At 41.8% G+C, this 20,404-nt stretch overlaps 1 protein-coding gene across 1 annotated transcript in view; it reads right to left on the reverse strand.

Annotated features, from left to right (window-relative positions):
- Positions 1–20,404, reverse strand: part of trio (trio Rho guanine nucleotide exchange factor) — a 323,028-nt gene that overhangs the window by 279,735 nt on the left and 22,889 nt on the right. The gene's annotated exons all lie outside the window — the stretch shown is intronic.

Consider the following 20,404-nt stretch of genomic DNA (forward strand, 5'->3'; position numbering starts at 1 on the left):
ACTCACAAAAGATTATCCTCATTTCTTCTGTTCCAAGTTCGGAAGACAGCAAGCCACATCGATAAATAAACTGCCGTTCGAATCTAAATAATACCCAGCACTGTCATGGTCGATAGTCGACGAAAATGTCTTTATTTTAATTCACCCACTGATACATTTACAAGAGGTATAAGTTGGTGTGGTGAATATGCATAAACATCAAGTTTCAATTATGAAATTTAAAAATATATATATATATTAGTTCCAGAACACTCGGCAGACGAAATAGTTTCACATATTTTCCATCTCAATAAACCACGAGCCTGAAAATAATAATTTCAAGTGAGACAGAAACCACGTGTCAGATACAAAAGAACTCGACCATTTGAAGCCGAAGCTCGTGACGTACATTCATTTAATCGCATCTTCATTACAAAGATCACGTTGTTAATATCGTCTGAGGAAGTGATTCTTCTACATCTTGAGGCTCTTACGAAACCCATATTTATACTCTATGGGCAAAATGCTGACTCATTCTTAAAGCACGTGGTACACACATTTACAAGTAATCTTCTTAGGATTAATGACGTAGTCACGTGACGCATAAATATCAGTCCGGTTACTTAATTGTCAGGCCTCGTACGAGGTGCGATCGGAAAGTTTCCAGACTGCGCCTATAAAAACCCGTACACTTATCTCAGGTATTAAATTCATCCATCACCCTCGAACTAGTTCCCCTGGGAGTGAGCACAACGATCCCAGCGCCGCTGCCAAGCCTGGAAGCATCCCTGGAAATCTTTCTTTGTCAGCCTGTCAAGCACCATCTGCGATTCTGCCTGAATCTCTTCTATCGTCTCAAATCTCCTTCCCTTTAGCTGAATTTTCATCTTTGGGAAGAGGAAGAAGTCACACGGAGCTTAGAAAAGAAGTTGGGGTCGGTTCTTGCAAGATCTTTGAGCTCCTGACAAACGAGAAGTCGATTCTGCTTCTGGTCCTCAGACAGGATGCGTCGCATGTGGAGTTCTTCCTTTAGAATCAGCTGACAGGTCCCATAGCCTATCCCAACAATGTACGACGTCGATCTTCGTGAATGGCCTGCCGAATCTTCGTAACATTTTCGGGCGTTGTGCTCGAAGATGGTCGTCCAGAACGCTCGTCATCATCGACAGAGGTTCGGCCATTTTTAAAACGTGAATGCCACACAAAAGTTTGTGCACGACCCATTGCGGACTCCCCAAATGCTTGCTTTAGCATTTCATAGGTTTCCGTAGCCGTTTAGGCGAGTCTTTGGCAAAATTTGATGCACACGCCATTCCGAAATCGCAGGAGGGTCGGTGTAATGCACTACCAAAACGCCCGTAATGCAAATTCGATGATGCCGGCTGGCACACTGATTCACTATGAATGTAGGCCGCAGCCACTAAAGGCAGAAGCTCGTACTACATCCGGTTCGCCCTCTATTGACACAGTCTTGAAACTTTCCGATCGCACCTCGTATATGACCTGCTGCTACGAAGGCAACGATCAATGCGTAAGACAGACGAACTCGACTGTCTTCAAAATATTTTAAGATTACATCCGGCATTGGAAATTCCGACAGAGGATTCTGAGACAGAAATGCTCGTCGTTTCTGCAACACGTTTCGATCACCGATTTACGTCAAAATAGTAACAAGGCTGGCGTTGGCGCCAGAGGGAAGTGATTGATATGACTAACTACTAAACTTAATTCATAACAATTCTTATCACATGAAGCAGTGAATGGACCAGGTTCGCTACCTGTTCTATAAACAACTGTAATGCTATTTCGATATTCGAGCCACGTGCTTTAAAAGAGAATTCCCTGGAGGCGTCAGCTGTGTGTCACCGCTTGAAAAAGTCACGTACACATCCAGACAAAAGAAGTCGTACTGACACGTGACAGTGACGCCACGCGCGCAAGTCACGAAGCTGGATAATCGTGTGAAACAGCAATCGAATTACCGTTCATGTAACGTAGGACTGAAAGTGGACAGAACACTAAATAATAATAAGATGAGGTGGTCTAGCGGTTAGAACGCTGGCCTTGTAATCCTGGGGTCTCGGGTTCGATTCCCGGCGGCGCCCGAATTTATAACTTGTGTTGGGCAAGGCCGTGGTCTAGGCAACACGGAGTTTTCCTCCGTGGCATCCCAACAATTACTCCATTCACACACAGAAGAAGGCAATGGCAAACCACTTCTGGATCATCTGCCAAGAACGTATATGAACAGGTCCCAGTCCGAGAAAAGGGTGGAAGGATCCTGTTCATATGGACCTGTCGTCAGACAGAACACTACAAATAAATAATAATAATCCACTTTCCTTCGGGTGCTGAAAATGAAAACAAAGGCTCTCGGTTGTTCCTTTCACAAACTAGCAATATCTGGCTACCAGACGACAATGAAAACTATACGCAAACCGAACAGACTGTGTCTGCTCTTTGGATGTCAGAAGACCATCAGTTCTGCTGCGTTATTTTTGTAATTTATTTCGCAGCGACAAGACAGACCAGTTACAACACTCTGACGAGGACCGTACAGCTCTCAATAGTGCCACTGAATAAACGTCGGTGGGGAGAAAGAAACTCGAAGTGTCAGAAAAGTGTGTGCGAACCGCGTGAAAGAGAATGCCAGAACAACTAATTGTGAGCTACGTGTTTTGGCATTTTGATACGAAACTGAGCTGAGTCGCTTCACACGGATTTGATAGACGTCCCCTCAGTAACAAGCCAATAGCTCAATTTATCACTCGATCCCCGCAAGATGACAGAGAGTGATTCTAAGGAGAATCGTTGTTAACTTGAAAATGAGGGTAATTTTGGTGAAGGTCGTAGGTCTTCCAGCAGCAGCTGAAGAAAGTGACGTCACTTTCATCACGCGGTGAAGACTGAAATCCCAGCGTCTTACGGAAACCGAAAGTTCACCGCTGTGTTCAGAGCCGTGTGAATAAAATCCCTACCAAGAGTCTAATCTGACATCACTCTTTAAGAAATTTACAAAATGGCAATCAGTTTATTTACATACATCAGAAACTTTATACCCTCGCCCACCATTCAACATAAAATTCAAATTTCTCTTTTCGCCTGGGGTTCTGTTACGCTCAAAATTTGTCCCGCATATTATATTTTTCATGCAAAACAACATTTGTATTTCATTAAATTCCATGACACGTAATAGCATACCGGGCTGTTGCGCCGTGCAGCGTTTTGTCTGTTCCGGAGGGACACATTAATTCCATCTTCAGGGTCGCAGAAACCTTAAATTCCACACATACTTTGATAATGTGAGTACAAATGCCGATGAAAGCTGTTTCAAATGCAGCTGACGAAAATTGACTAGTGTAGCTTGAATTAATTAAATCAAACAAAAGAATACTTAGTTCAATTACAAAGAAGACTTGATCTCTTTAATAAACATGCATAAAAATGCACTCATACATAGCCTACAAGAAGGCGTGCCTTCCATTTCCATACAAAGACAAGGAACATTGACGCGATAATTATTTAGATAAGTGAACTAACTTGGGATATCCAAAAAGGAGAAGTTTCCAATACAAGTTGGCAACCCTGAAGCTGAAGGATATTAATCTTGTCCAAGTCTCGTCCGCTAACGGTTCAGGACCACGTGGGAAGAAGTCTCGCCCCCACACGAAATAGCTGAATTCTTTCGCAAAGAATGCAATGTCACTTCATAATTAATTGCATCTTAATACACCCGATACAGGCAACGCAAATAGACATCTACCACTTTTATCTTTAAAGCCAAATGTCAAATAGTTTCGTTCGTCCACGTGTACATACTAGCATATCAAAGTTTTGTTGGGAAACTTGGAAGACTTAAGAAGTAAATGGAAATTATAAAAAATTATCTTAAAGATGGACTGGATTCAACTGGCTCATCATAAAGCGCGGTAATGAACCTTCAGTTCAATAAAAAAAGGCCGAGTGTTTCTTAGCGACTACTAACAGCTTCTCAAGAACAACTCTGCTCCATGTAGTTAGACACAGATCTATCAGTATTAAAAACAAATGGATCTGCCCTTTGCAGTTTTAATACATGCAACAGCAAACCCGACTTTAAGCAGGTTCAACTGATATGGCCTTCAATATGAAGATTACAGCCTACTAGGATATTACGCAACACAGTTTCGTAGAAGTTGACCAACGTAGATGGCCGCCTTCCGGGTTGAAGCTCCGTGTAGTCCGTCAGAAGACAGCCATCTTCGTACTTATCGCCCTGAGGACCTCAAAAATCACTAAGTTATCCAACGTTTCAGAGATTCACTCATCGCCCTGATGCTGGAAGCAGTACGCAACTGCGAAGCATCGGTCAGCTTCTATGAAACTACAGGCCACAACATCCCATAAGGCTCACTGACACCTTCAACATATGGTTATTATTATTATTTAGTGTTCTGTCTGACGACAGGTCCATATGAACAGGATCCTTCATTCATTTTCTCGGACTGGGACCTGTTCATATACGTTCTTGGCAGATGATCCAGAAGTGGTTTGCTATTGCCTTCTTCTGTGTGTGAATCTAGTAATTGTTGGGATGCCACGGAGAAACCGGGGAAGCCCCCGGAGGAAAACTCCGTGTTGCCTAGACCACGGCCTTGCCCAACACAAGTTATAAATTCGGGCACCGCCGGGAATCGAACCCGAGACCCCAGGATTACAAGGCCAGCGTTCTAACCGCTAGACCACTGTGGCGTTCAACATATGGTATTCCCTATCAAAAGTAAAGCATTAGTTCTAAGGGAGACGTGTGACCTTAATTTTTAGCATAGGAGTTTTTGCCACCCCTGGTGACGGAAATACATATCTACACACATACCAGTGCTCGCCTACAACCTGCTCCAAACACGACAGAATACATAAGCTAATAAAAGAAACACAAGAACTTGCACTCGACAATAGTTCAGAACAATAAACTGCCCAAGTGCGCTGACAGTCTATTAAACTCTGGGCACCAAACTGCTAGGACTTGCTGACACGCTCGCTTCGGTAACCATCATTAACAGGTGTTTCCATCCAACAAAACCTGCCCTTGAGGATAATAACTTGGCACTCTTGTGCCCTTCCAGACACAATATACGTCAGGCAACACAAAGACCTAAGTTTTCGCTAGATGAACGAAAGCAAATGTCATTTCCCGTTCAATAAAAAGACCTCGGTTCTTAACAGCAACCGGGCAGATTTTTCAAAAGACACCAGTGGCACTGTTATATCTAGATTCACGTATTTCGATTAAAAGTAGTCGTCATAATTCTTTATCTCGTTCGTGCCCTCTTATAACTTTCGGAATGAACTTGTTTTAATGTGAGGGCACCGAAATTACGTATGTCTCAATTTCCCATAGATCTAAGCGTCAATTAATTAAAGGTTCTAAAATTATGGATGGTAACAGACCTTTAAAAAATATACAACTTCTATTGAGGTATATAAGATCTATAGCTTTGTAGGATTTGACGTTTTCACGGCGGTGAATCTGAATATGGCTATTAAATTCAAGGAATCAGGTCTCTGATGCTGAGGACCGAGATGGTTCTCGAAACGTCGGTTTTTTTACGACAACCTAAAGAATGTGAAAGTGCAAACATTTTTTCCAAAGCTCAGTTCGGCATCGATAACCAATTAATCATGTATTGTACGTATATATCCGTGTGACATGAACTTATTTAATTAGTTACAACTGGAAAACCCGGAGGCAAGATGGAGTAAGTTTCAGAACCTCTGATAGCGGGCGCTCACACGTTAGCTGACTTGAAAATCTGATTCCGAAAGTGAATGGAAACTGTAAGACACACACAGGCCTGTTAATATTCTGAGCGGGATTAAAAGAAACACATCTAAGCTTAACAGGATAAAGCATTTGTTTACGAAATGTAAAAAAGTAAATAGACTATTGTCTTCAAAAACCATGCTCGTAAGTTCCCAAAGCCTGTAATACAGATACAGCGATAATCGACTGTTCTACATAACGGAGCAATCCATTTACCAGGTCAAGGACGTTACAGTGGTCGGGAGCGAAACGTGCTTTTCGCCTACGTCACTAGTTTGCGGGTAAAAGGAAAACAAACTCAAATATTGCGGAAACCAAATACATCACCAACACAGGAACCGAGACAGCGAGCTACAAAGTACTATCGCTGCAAGGCAATGTTTTTAGTACGGGCGATATACGATTCTTTAGCTGCTGTTACACGTCCATTCTCCTCTGACCACCTTCACTTCTGACAGCCGTCGAACGCACGGTTTCATTCCGACTACCTGAACCTTATCCCCTTCAAGCCGGAGAGAGAGAGAGTTGGAGGGGGGATAATAGAAGAGTAGAAGAAAAGAGACAATATGGCGGAGAAATAAGATGGGCTTTATTTCCGGTGTATTTGAAGCCGAAGCTCGTCTACATAATATCTGAAGACTTCAGTCCGTGAACTAAAGAAAACGTAACAATTCTCCATTACAAAGGAAACAATCTCAGTTTGCACTGAGATTCTTAGAAATCCCACAAATACGAAATGCATGATTAATGAATGACTGTTACAGAAACTGGTACATATAGTTAACATTCGGCTTTAAAGGGTCTGTAAGGTCGGGAACTCAGGGCAGAGAAAGCGAATGACCTTGACAGAAGAAAATGAGTGTGTAAAAGTAAGTAAAGTAAAGTTTGTCCCACTACACGCCATGTAGGCGCTTGGGGGGAGAGAAGGTATAGCTCCTCCCTTCCTTGACCTCGGCACTAGATGGTGGTGAGTGGTCAGCATCACGCCCCGGCCGGCTTTACCCCCGGGAAAGGACCCCGGTACCCATTGAAGAGGAGGCTGGGTGGACCCCAGAGCCGGTCTGGACGCAGAGGCTAGAGGAAAAATCCTCTGCCCTTGTCGGGGATCGAACCCCGGTCGTCCAGCCCGTAGCTAGTCACTGTACTGACTGAGCTATCCCGGCTCATAAATGAGTGTGTACATACCACAAAAAACAAACTTGGTGCAGAGGAAAGGAAAAAAATTGTTTTTTACGTTTCATTAGCAAAGAACAGCTGTCGAGTATGGAAAATTTAACGTTGCAATACGCAGACCTACAAACAAATGCAAGAACCACGCCTGTAAGTCAACGAAACTAGCAATTCAGGCTGAGGAGAAGGTTCATGTCGATGTATAGTCATATATGAATATTTTTTTAATTAATACGCCTGAATTGTGAGACTTCTTATTTCTGTTTTGTATCCTGAACTTTTACGAATCAATTTTAGACCTGACACCCGATTTGCCCAGGATCGGGATAGACTTTGAGGCAATTCGGGTGCAATGCGCACGTAACTGCGTCTAAGGACGCCGTTCACAAGAAGAAGGCGGCTCAACGGCGCAGAAACGACTAACTCGTCTGTTTGACGCACTTTCGGAACAAGGATGACGGACGGGGGTCCTCTCAATGTTAATTGGCTTTCTAGTCGCCTCACTGAAGTGGCAGCACTACTAAACCTTTAATTAGTCCATAAACTAATTAGTTTTCAAAGGAAACCATACAGAATAATACAGAAAGGTTCAAGTGCTTTAAAGGGAAATCCGTCAAGAGCAAGACATATTCACGTAACCCACTCGGCACTTCGCCACAGGCATCCCCAATAATTTGCACGTTGAGGCATTTGTTTCTTTCCTGCATTATTTTAATTATATAATAATAATAACCTCATTGTCATCTATAGCGTTTCGGTATAAATAAAAAGTCAAAAGTCGAAACAGAGAAGGCGTAAATCAGAAGCCCCAAAAACTTCAATGACCACGCTGAACACGCCGTCGCGTTTGGTATCTGGTCCAATTTTAATCCACGTTTAAGCTCTTTGATATGCACCCCATTCCAGTTAACTAATTCCTCACGTTTTCCTACATGAACAGCCGTGATAAACCTCTTCCACCTTCCACACACACAGCAAACACAAGCCAGAAGTAATCAGTTTATGTTAACCCTGAGGACTCTGGTTCCGGTTATTTTTTATTTATTTAGTGTTCTGTCTGACGACAGGTCCATATGAACAGGATCCTTCCATCCTTTTCTCGGACTGGGACCTGTTCATATACGTTCTTGGCAGATGATCCAGAAGTGGTTTGCCATTGCCTTCTTCTGTGTGAGTGTGAATGGAGTAATTGTTGGGATACCACGGAGGAAAACTCCGTGTTGCCTAGACCACGGCCTTGCCCAACACAAGTTATAAATTCGGGCACCGCCGGGAATCGAACCCGAGACCCCAGGATTACAATGCCAGCGTTCTACTTTGGCTCCACAGTGCTGGAAGAAACTACCTGCAATTCGATGATAAACTACAAAATAGAAAAGAAGATGGAAGTAGTAGAAGCCTCCGAAACACTCTCAATACTACACTGCATTACAATAAAGAATATTCCACACTGATGTCACACGTGTTTAAGAAGCTCGCTAGTAGCGACGCCGAGCGTCGAAATTTATTATTACGTCAGACCCAGTTAAAAGATTCCATATAACGTCAAATAGGCTTTTGAATTACATACGAGATGGTGGTATCAAACGCCGAGCGTCGTGACGCTGTCGTTCAGACGCCAAGCGTCGCGACGCTAACATACCACGTCAATACATGATTTCGAATAAAGCTAAAAGAGCTTTGAGAAGCCATACGAGACACGACGCTTACAAACAGAGTCGAGCGTCGCAACGCGATGACGAACGTCGGAAAGCCATGTGACTCGATGATAGCACAGCGACGCCTGAATGCCGACAGCGACAAGGTTCCGTATAAAGCGAAGACGCATCGGGTAGTCGTCTCTTAATCGGTAAACAGTACGTAGGCCGTCCCTTGTGACACAAACCTTGTATAGCCAGCTCGCCTGTCCTAATAATCTACCAGAACGATAAATTTCTGAGGACACGAATTAAATAGAAAATCACAATATGATAATCGCATGACGCAATTAAGTGAGAGTTGACTATGGGGGTTAGACACCATGAAATTACATGATATGCGTCACAGAAAAGATTGCATACGTGAGAGAAAGCTATGGCAAGGCGGCCTCAGTGCACTGAATTCAAAACGCTGAACAGCAGTCCAACATTAACTCTTTCATTCCTCACATGCAATACGACAAAAAAAAACATACGATAAGATTATATACAGTCATATTTTATTACAGAAAGTAGTTATTAGACCAATTTTATCTTCAAACATTGAAATTTGAAAGAAAAAAAATTGTTCTGCGACACAAAACTAACACTGCCATTTAAAGTAATCATAAATGCCTTAAAACGGGTTCAAAGAATTCGAAGTAGATTTTCAAAGTGAGTATGAAGATGGACTCATTTGAACCCGAAAAGCAGAGAACCGCGTTGTTAAAACAAAGACATTGGCACAAACAAATGCTAGTGCATTAGTAGCAGTTCCATTATCTTTATTAACGCGTGGGGCTTCTTCATAAGTTGAAGTACACTTTACACCGAAAGTCCTTCCTTTGTCACCTCACAAATCTGCTTAATCTATGAACACTTTCACACAAATCCCCTTTTGAAACCCTCAGTACCCCACCAAATTTTCATTAAATACACGGCCCATGCATAGTTTTCACGGCCTGCGGCCGCCCGGTTCAACCACAACATCCAGAATGCAGGCCTCTTCCAACTCGTTATCAAATAATCAGGTAAACCTGACGTCTTTTGGTTAAATTTTGTCGAATCTAAAACACGCCCATCACCAGGTTCATTACCGTGTTCACAAAATCAAATATCGTCTACGTCCGTACCTCAAAGAAAACGCAATAATTCACCACTGAACCACAAAACTTTCTAAAAGATCACTATCCGGCACCAAGAGATGAAATGTTACCGACCTTATAAATTTTGTTCTATGATCTTAGTCAAGGTCCTTGACTGCAGTTTCCGGTCTCTGGTAGTAGAGTATGCAGACTGTCAGACGCATTTCCATGCTCTCAGAGTGTCAAATCGATTTAAGATCCCTTCATACTACTAAGCACAACAGACCTGAATAGCTCCCTTCAATTAATAAAATATGACTTCACGTCTCAATTACCGAGGAAGATAATTAATATTGCAGTTTCAAATTCACATAAACAGCTAAACAATTTAGGTACTACTGATTTCACAGTCGACATTGTAGCTGCTGTGTCGACTGAACTACGAAGAAGTCAGAGATCAAGGCCAAGAAATGTGAAAACAATTGACTGGCTTACTTGGTCAAACGGAACAATAAAACCACGGTAACAGATTACACTTCTGTCACGTCCTTGGCACCAACCACTTTTCGGTTTAAAGTAACACAGCTGTTTGAGAATTACATTTTCAGGACTTCTGGCCAAATGTTGCATCCGTGTCTTTTTAAAACCTTCTAACCTTGTAATCCTGAGGTCTCGGGTTCGAATCCTGGCGGTGCCCGAATTTATAACTTGTGTTGGGCAAGGCCGTGGTCTAGACAACACGGAGTTTTCCTCCGTGGCATCCCAACAATTACTCCATTCACACACAGAAGAAGGCAATGGCAAACCACTTCTGGATCATCTGCCAAGAACGTATATGAACAGGTCCCAGTCCGAGAAAAGGATGGAAGGATCCTGTTCATATGGGCCTGTCGTCAGACAGAACACTAAATAATAATAAGATGAGGTGGTCTAGCGGTTAGAACGCTGGCCTTGTAATCCTGGGGTCTCGGGTTCGATTCCCGGCGGTGCCCGAATTTATAACTTGTGTTGGGCAAGGCCGTGGTCTAGGCAACACGGAGTTTTCCTCCGGGGGCTTCCCCGGTTTCTCCGTGGCATCCCAACAATTACTCCATTCACACACAGAAGAAGGCAATGGCAAACCACTTCTGGATCATCTGCCAAGAACGTATATGAACAGGTCCCAGTCCGAGAAAAGGATGGAAGGATCCAGTTCATATGGACCTGTCGTCAGACAGAACACTAAATAATAATAAGATGAGGTGGTCTAGCGGTTAGAACGCTGGCCTTGTAATCCTGGGGTCTCGGGTTCGATTCCCGGCGGTGCCCGAATTTATAACTTGTGTTGGGCAAGGCCGTGGTCTAGGCAACACGGAGTTTTCCTCCGTGGCATCCCAACAATTACTCCATTCACACACAGAAGAAGGCAATGGCAAACCACTTCTGGATCATCTGCCAAGAACGTATATGAACAGGTCCCAGTCCGAGAAAAGGATGGAAGGATCCAGTTCATATGGACCTGTCGTCAGACAGAACACTAAATAAAAAACCAGTAACGTTGCAAACAAGGACTGAAATGCACTGAAGCCCAAAATGAACAGCTCACAGGCACAGAATAAAACCTTGACTTTCCTTTACAGTCGAATGCCGATGAATTTCGCATCTCATGTAATTAAATGTATGCTTCATGGCAATGATAAAGCCAGGAGATGAACGGGCAGAACGAGAAGATGATGCAGCAAATTTATCGTACTAAAATTTTCATGTTGTTATGTATACAACATTGCTTCATCTCGTTCTTACAGCAGTGACTTTAGATTGTAAAGTTCTCGCATAAAGAGAAAACCGTGTAACGCGGTACTAATGTGACTGTTTCTAAATTGCTTCATCACTACATCTGTTCCTTCACAACTGCATTATATACTAAAACAGCTCAAGATACATCAAAATCAGCTTCACCTTTCCAAACACTCCCAAACCGAAGCTCGCATAAATCACATTTAATAATTCAGTCAGCACCGCAAAGAAAACACCACACTTCAACATTACAAAGATCAACTGGTTAACGCCATATTCGATATGATTTGTTTCCGGAGACAGAATCTGTCACGAGCGCAACTACGAAAAACTTTTTCTTTGCGAAAAAGGAATGGCCCCGAGAAAGTCGGAAATGAAAAAAGAAAAACCTTTACTAGCTATAATTTGAACCAGGCCCTAACCAAGCAATTTATGTGCTACCAGGCGCAGGGCCCAACCCGTGCAGATCTCTCAAGCGACGCCCTCTGGATCGACAAATGAAATAACCAACGAATATAGGAAAGAAGACAGAGAAATATTGAGACGCAGACCTATTAGTAATATTAGTACTGTCGGTCAGCAACACAGCAATAAATTCTCGAAATGCAATAAACCACAAAAAAAAAACTTCCAACTGAGAAGGAAAATGATAAACTCTTGATTTCACTGTAAAAGCAGGTCAAGGAAAGCCAAGAGTAGAGATTTAATACAACTGTCAAATACACCGAAAAATCTATGGGGACAAACTCCAGTGGAGGGCGAAAATACAAAGAAAACGCATCTGTCAGAGACATGAGAGTAGGGTTAATAAATTATTAGGCCAACAAGATATTACGCTTAATAACAAGGAAGCAAGCTCGCCCAGATATTACTTCCAACAAACACAAAATTGGACCAATAAGTCCACATACCAACATTCTTTAATTTAGAGCTCATGTAATGATTATCGACTTCTCTTCTTCAAAAAACCTGAGATATTCAATCCGTGTGTGCATCTGTTGGGAACCGAAAGTGTCCTTTCCAAACTACCATGAATGATCACGTGGTAGATGGTATTATATTTATTTCACATAAAATTTGTTTACACACAGACTACACCTTAAGCCATGTCGTCGTTCACATGCGTGACAAGATTCCTCGCGAATTACCGCAAATAACTAATAATATTTAACTATTTAATTAATTATTCGGTTTTGTCCGTCTAATCACAATTATATTTAAAATTTACAAATAAGATAATTAAAATATCATTTTATGTTCCACATCGAATAATCGATTTACATTTGGAACATTTTTTACAACATGTTTCGGTTTCATCGAACCATCTTCAGGTGTAAAATTATATCAACAAACTTAAAACTCAATTACAATTTCTGTTGTGCAGTTTTTTGGTGATGTTCATATCCAGATTATTTTCACATATTGGAGCGAATGTATTGTTTTGAAGTGAAATGCTTTTGATGTTCTACATCGGCCTGCAAAGCAAATGATTCAAAGAAACACCAATGAATATGAGAGAATATAGAAAACAAAATGAAATAATAATTATATAAAATTAAACATACCAAAGATGAGAGAGTAGACACGTTGATGTGTCTGGAGGTGTCTAGAAGTATTAGCGTATTCGAACAGGCATGGTTCAATACTGATTGCGATTGCTTGTAGGGAGAGTAAGTGAAAGGTGGTCGTCGGGGTTGGGGTCAAGGATTTGAAGGGCATTAAAGATGGGGTTATTAAGGTAAATATTATTATCATTTAGGCAAATGTTTTGTTTAAATGTTTGCTGTATCTTATTATTATTATTATTATTATTAAGTGTTCTGTCTTACGACAGGTCCATTGCTCTGCCCAAAAAGAGCTCTCCAGTTGTCCCTATTCTCGGCTTCTCGTTTTAATTCCTGGAACGTCATCTTCTTTCCTTGTTTAAGGTCTTCGGTTAGCTGTATCAATCTTCTTCCTAGTCCTCTCTTTCCTTCAACCTGGCCTTCGGTGATATCACTCAGTAACCCATTCCTTATCATAATATGTCCCAGCCAGTTAGCTTTCCTTCGTGTAATCGCCTGCAGAATGCTTCTTTGCTCGTTGACTCTCCTCAATACTTCTTCGTTGGTCACTCGATCCGTCCACCTGATCTTCTCTATTCTTCTCCAACACCACATTTCGAAACTCTCCAGGTATTTCTGTTCCTTCTTCCTGAGTGTCCAAGTCTCTGCTCAATACGTAACACTTCACTAGTTTCTTCTTGATCTCCAAGCCCAACTTGCTAGTGAGAAGTATCCTCTTCTTGACGAAAGCTGCCTTGGCCATGGCTATCCTTGCTTTTACTTCCTTGGTGTATCTTATGAATGTTTAACTACGCAAGTTCACAAAAATGTTTATGTTGATGTGATTTATCTCAGTGAAGATGAACGTTTACTAAACGTAGTTCGCCTTTAGTTCCAAACTCAAGGGACACCTGTAGTATCGAGGGCTTCGCACTCCTCATCAGACGGAAGACAAGAAGCCTCTGTGGTCTCATATCAATGAACAGTTAAGTGCCACCCAGGGGATCAAAGCGAAAAGCCGTCAGCTCCACAACCACACGGCCAAACCTCGTCTAATTAGAACTGGCCGTCTGCAACAAGGTTTATGTCACAAGCCAGTTAGCCAGATTCCGTCTTCATCGCCGAATCTTCAACAACACAAGGAAGCCAGGGATTTTGGAATATGTTAACACGCAGGCGTGAAATTAATACCGCCGCGGTGAACGATAGAAATGATTCTTTCAGCAGCAAACTCAGAGACGAGTTTCACCTACGATTTACTCTGCTAACACCTAAAAATACCCACAACAGCTGCATCGCATTCAAAACTCGTAGCTCGCTTCAATAATCAGAATTCATTTCGTTTATTTTAAATAAACACATCAAAATTCAAATAAACAATGTTACAGAGAAACAAAATAAAATAATCATGTAGGAAAGAAGTATTTACTTTGCAAACGACTTGGTTAAGTAAATAAACACGGATGCAAATAGTCTACGGTATTTCACAAAATGTTTGTTTAAAATAGCTTTATAAATGTATAAGGCCCGGATTAAATATTACTGACTCCTGGGATATTGCGCCGTGTAACCTGGTAGAGGTTTACCAACTCATCGCCCTGATGATGGAGGCAGCAAGGACCTTTAATGTTTAAGTGTGTTTTCACAAATCAAAAATCTTTTACACACTCTAAGTCTGTTCTCAATTAATCCCTCTATCCCGTTACCTTATATTGACGATCAGTCGTTATATAATAAAATCCAATTAAATTTAGAAGAAAGCTTTAAAAAAAATTACATTATTTTAACAGTTCTAGTAGCCACTATCCATTGATACGATTAAATGTTATCCGAAATGTGTATTCTAAGTTAGGAGACATCGACCTGCGACCTCTATGATGAAAACCACCAATACTTCTTCAAAGCATCCATTTACTCAGCATAAGAATGTTTCGTAGGTGGTTATGCCATTGATCCGTTCTGACCTTGACAACTCAGTTACAAATTCTTTCAAACTCTTTCGGGTCTATTTCAGTGGTATTCAACCTTTTTTTGTTCGCGTACCCCCAGATATAATTTCTCTTCAACTTTGTACCCCCAAAGTTGTTGCTGTATAATTCACGTTATACATAGTATATAATCTATATCTAAAATAAATTAAATAAATTACATTACTGATTATTCAGTGTTTATCATAAAATAACATATATTTTTTTTTAAATTTCACGTATCCCCTAAGATATCTTCGCCCTCCCCAGGTTGAATACCACTGGTCTAGAGGATTCTGTCGCATCTCTTCCAATACACAGGCGTCTTAGCAACCCCACATCTCAAAAACAAAAGAACTGCCGGTCACCATGGCGGGTGGGTGTCAATGTCGCAACGGAAGAGCAGTTACTTTATTGTAATGTGTACAAAGTTTGTGATAAACTAAGTTCTTACCCACGGTCCCCTTAAGTCGTAAAATACGGGGCCTCACCCCTTTTCAATCGTGCTGAGGAGACAGCGTCGCATTGAAACTTTCTGGATGCTCCGGAAACATACAAAATAAAAGCATGATATATTTCTCAACGACGAAGTTTCGATGACATATAACATAGAGACCTGAATCAGCCGTAAGAATGCAAATTTCAAGACATTACACCGCACGTCACAGTCGAGTGCTCTGCTCAGTACAAGTGATGGTACCTCAATCTGTATTCCCGGTCTCAGGGCCTTGAAGAAAACGAAGCAGGAGTGTTAACTATTAAACCAAGACCACCGCGACGGCCCGGGTTCGAGCTTGGAGTAAGTCCATGTGCGATTATTTTAAAAAATGTAGCAATGGGATTGGTACATCTCCAAATCCTTCGGCTCTCCCCTGTCAATATCATTCTACCGCTATCCCATAGTCATTCATGGAAGACGGACAAAGGGTTTGTTCAGGAAAGGAAGTTACCTGACCTTTTACTGTACCTAAAATATTATCCAAGATAAACACAAAGCCATATGGACTTAATAAGACCAAAAAACACGAACGTTTCAGATTGTGAGCGCCATCTTGTCAGTCTTGTAGGATGGGTTTTGTCGGGATTCCGCGACTCCTGAGACGCGCCTGTTTCTCTGAAGATACAAGACGAAGCAACTCCTCTCCAAGTGCATTAATCGAAATTGTTCTAGTGTCAGATGAAAACGCGTAAAACTCGTTTATATCGATTGTATTTATAACTCTGTGGGAGATAAGATATTCTTTATATCTTTTGGCCAGAAATAAGAAAGAATGAAGTCTCCTGCACAACGATTTACTTAAAGAAAGACACATTTCATAACAGTCGCAAACCGTTGGAGCCCTTCCGGAACGAAAGAGTCTATGGGATGCCTCGTCAGCTCTTATATTCTTGTGACTGTAAAATGACTTTTGACTTGTCTGCGACCTCAGCGATACGTGAGTATTTTCAGTAAGATACATAAGTTTCGCCAGAATTAAGTGTGAGAAAAAATCGTCTTAAAATCAAACTCAAATAGCACCGTCTTTTGGAATGTTTTTTCCTTGCCTTAGGCATGAAGTTAATATATAACTAGCTTCAAAATAACAAGTTTATTGTCACATAGATTAAGACAGTTAGGTAGATATAACTGTCAGAAAAAATGATCTTGAACTGAGCTTGGATAATTTAAAGGCCGATATTATTCAAACCCGTTGACTTGTCCTGATCCTAAGGTGACGTTGACCTATTCATGACCTCAAACTGACATGAATATGTTCATTAAGTTTCCTACAGTTCCGCAGAAATAAGTGTTTCAAAAACATTACTGTCGATTGACTTTGAAAATTTCAAAGACCTCTGTTCGGTAAACACTCAGACTGATATTGTCGTAACTTTGACATTACACCCATCTGTCGGTGACCTATAACTGACATGAATATTGTCACTCAGACCCCTACAGTTCGGCATAGATATGCCTTTAAAAAATTCACTTTCGAATGACGTTGAAAAATTAAAAGGTCTCCAATCGGACGACCCACGGAGTGATGTTGTCGTGACCATAACATGACGATGACCTGTCAGTGTCCTCAAACTGACATGAGTATAGTCACTCAGATTCCTACAGATCGGCAGATATATGCCACTGAAAAATTGACTTTCGTATGACGTTGAAAATTAAAGAGGACTCTATCAGGCAAACCCTGAGACTGATATTGTCGGGACCTTTACACGATACTGACCTGTCGGTGACCTCAAACTGACATGAGTATTGTCATTCAGACTCCAGCGGATCGGCAGAAATATGCATTTGAAAAAAAAAAAAGACCTTCGAATGACCTTGAAAACTTTAAACATATTTATTCCGAAAACCCCAGTACTGATATTGTTGTGACTATGACATGACCTGGACTTGTCTGCGACCTCAAAGATACGTCAGTATGGTCACAAAGATACATAAGTTTCGGCAGAATTACGTGTGAGAAATATTCGTCTTAAAATAAACTTGGAAACTTTTAATTAATTCACTAAGCAAAACCTAGGGCTGATATTGTCTTGAACTTTAATGACATTAACAGATACGTATCCCATAAGAAAAGCCAAACAATGCAAACCTAACAACACAACGCAACGTTAGAATCCCAAGCCTAACCTAACATCCCAACCTAACCTTTTTTTTATTTAGTGTTCTGTCTGACGACAGGTCCATATGAACAGGATCCTTCCATCCTTTTCTCGGACTGGGACCTGTTCATATACGTTCTTGGCAGATGATCCAGAAGTAGTTTGCCATTGCCTTCTTCTGTGTGTGAATGGAGTAATTGTTGGGATGCCACGGAGGAAAACTCCGTGTTGCCTAGACCACGGCCTTGCCCAACACAAGTTATAAATTCGGGCACCGCCGGGAATCGAACCCGAGACCCCAGGATTACAAGGCCAGCGTTCTAACCGCTAGACCACCGTGGCAGTCAACCTAACCTATCCCAAACTAATCTTACTTAACCCAACCTAACCGAACCTAATCTAACCTAACCTACCTCAACCTCAACCTCAACCTCAACCTCAACCTAACCTAACCTAACCTAACATAATCAAATCAAACCTAACCCAATCTAACCAAATCTAAAAATGTCCACTTACAGTGACTCTAGCGAGACTATTCTACATGATACAAAGAAATGCAGTGTTCCAGATGGTCACCAAGATTTCGGAAAAACGTATCAAATCGCTTCCGACTCCTTCGAAGAATACTTGTCAACGTCATCCAGAGCACGAACTGATCGTGACATACGACGGTAGCAATCCGCTTTTGAAGCACGTGCGGAAGTCACCAGATGTAAGTATAATACAGCCCCCACGCGATTAGCGCACGCCACCGGGTGAACCACAGCAGCATTACGCCCAGGAATTCGACCAAGACGGCAGGAACAAGTCAACGAACACACTGCGAGTCACGATACCGAGAGGGTGGGCGAGTCTCGTTGCACAAATAGGAGTTCTGGGCCTACTTTTATCAGGGTAGTGACACCAAGGGTCAGACGGACGCGGCATGTAGTGTGCATAGATAAGACGAAAAATACTTGCAAAATGCAAGTAGGAAAACGTGGAGAGATGCGACCATGTGCGACACCTATGAATAGATGAGAGAGAGAGCTTACGAAAATCAAACAGATTACGACTCTATTTAATTTAAAAGACGAGGCTTTCTACGGATTAAATAGAACAGTACATATGGAGGCAGCATTTAGGAGCATTCCAGATTACACGCAACCTTCAAGATTCTAATGCGGCAAGCAAACCATCTTCGCGTAACCCCCACCAAAAAACTGCTAAATATCTACTCGCTTTGAAAATAACAACAGAAACGGAGTAACCAAGAAAAACACTGGGTGTAAGTAATCCAGGTCCGCCCACGCACATATACAGTTGATCTGTCTATGATGAGAACGAACACATGGGCCCTGAAATGACTCCAAAATCACAAGAAAAGATCCCAACTCAGCATTTCGCATTTATTCACATTCTTCAAACAACCTGAACACAACAACCGGGTGTGTATTTATTCTGTAACCCACAAGTGTTACTATATTATTTTAATGATAATGGAGGAAGCACCTCTGAAACGTCGGTAAATATCTACCACACTCCACAGCGCAACGTCCCAGAAGCCAGCCGTGTTCAGTAAAAAGCATCATCGTAGTATGTGTGCCCCTGCCGTGATACAGTAATACGCTTCATTAACTAAAGGTCCGGGGATCAGACATCAAAACTAGCTCCGGAACATTTTATGGCTCCTTTGGGCTGACGAGAAGATTTAATTGTACGCTGTAAACTAGAGAAAGCCATCCGCCCACCAGCCGATAGAGCTAGCGAGGACACCAACTATGTATCGGCATACAGCGATTTATTTCTAAATGTTAGGGCGTAGGTGTGATATAATTTATTTCAATTTCCTGGACGTTATCCAACGTGATGGATAAGGCCCTAGAAAGAGATTTATTTAACAATGCTGCGACAACTGCAGAGTTTATATTAGCTAGGGTGGGAATTAATAGGTTGATTAGTGGGGGTTGATTTGACAGGAAGCGCCGTGACATTATTTTAAACTATTTCATGTTCAAAAACAACCGACAAAAGATCTTAAACTCTGACGGTTCGTCACAGTGCCTTGATATCGGAGTTCTCGCCAAATTGCTTTCCAAACTTACAAATGAACACCATTCTCTGAAGATTATAGTCTGTCATCGGTTACTTGTTTTTACTAGCGTTAAAATTTTTGTTTCTTGTGCGGTGGTCTAGCGGTTAGAACGCTGGCCTTGTAATCCTGGGGTCTCGGGTTCGATTCCCGGCGGTGCCCGAATTTATAACTTGTGTTGGGCAAGGCCGTGGTCTAGGCAACACGGAGTTTTCCTCCGTGGCATCCCAACAGTTACTCCATTCACACACAGAACAAGGCAATGGCAAACCACTTCTGGATCATCTGCCAAGAACGTATATGAACAGGTCCCAGTCCGAGAAAAGGATGGAAGGATCCTGTTCATATGGACCTGTCGTCAGACAGAACACTAAATAAAAATAATAACGGGTGATTTTACTTAATTTGCCTCTCGAGACTGTTCCCTATTAATTGTAACAGAAGAAAATCGTCTAGATTTCAACCAAACATTTGTAGGGAGATACCAAAGAGTCAGAGGCACATACCGTTTCCATCGGCAGGACCGGGTACAGTGTGTACCTCCGAAAAGTTAGTCGTCAAAACCCACTGTCATCTTCACCGACGCGAGAAACTCAGATGTCGTAAGAGACAAATCGTAACGCCGTGAAACAACACCCCAGCCATCTTGCATGTAGCCGTCAGCGAGCATTTTCTCCGCATCTTTTGCATCCACAATGCGTTAACAGCCTTTCGTGGAATCACCAGTGTTCG

Source organism: Zootermopsis nevadensis, unplaced genomic scaffold (assembly GCF_977971745.1).
Source record: "Zootermopsis nevadensis isolate Lab colony 2312 unplaced genomic scaffold, Znev_1.0 Znev_ptg000010l, whole genome shotgun sequence".
Lineage (NCBI taxonomy): Eukaryota > Metazoa > Arthropoda > Insecta > Blattodea > Termopsidae > Zootermopsis > Zootermopsis nevadensis.